The sequence below is a fragment of the Penaeus monodon genome, chromosome 18 (genome assembly GCF_015228065.2).
Source record: "Penaeus monodon isolate SGIC_2016 chromosome 18, NSTDA_Pmon_1, whole genome shotgun sequence".
Lineage (NCBI taxonomy): Eukaryota > Metazoa > Arthropoda > Malacostraca > Decapoda > Penaeidae > Penaeus > Penaeus monodon.
Genome location: NC_051403.1, coordinates 16,826,184 through 16,826,444, shown reverse-complemented (window position 1 = coordinate 16,826,444; position 261 = coordinate 16,826,184).

The following is a 261-nucleotide window of genomic DNA, read 5'->3' as shown; positions in this document are numbered from 1 at the left end:
AAAAAAAAAAAATTTTCCCTTTATTCACCTTTTTTTTTGGAAAAACCCCTTAAATCAAAAATATAATAAAAAAAAGTAAAATAAAATTTTTTAGAGGATTAATTTTTTTTATTATTTTTTAATTATTAAATATTTTTAATTTTATTTCATCTTATTTTTATTTTATTTTATTATCTTTTTTTTTTTTAAATTTTTTTATTTTTTTTAAAAAAATTTTTATTTTTACTTTAATTATTATTTTTTTTTTTTTATATTATTAAA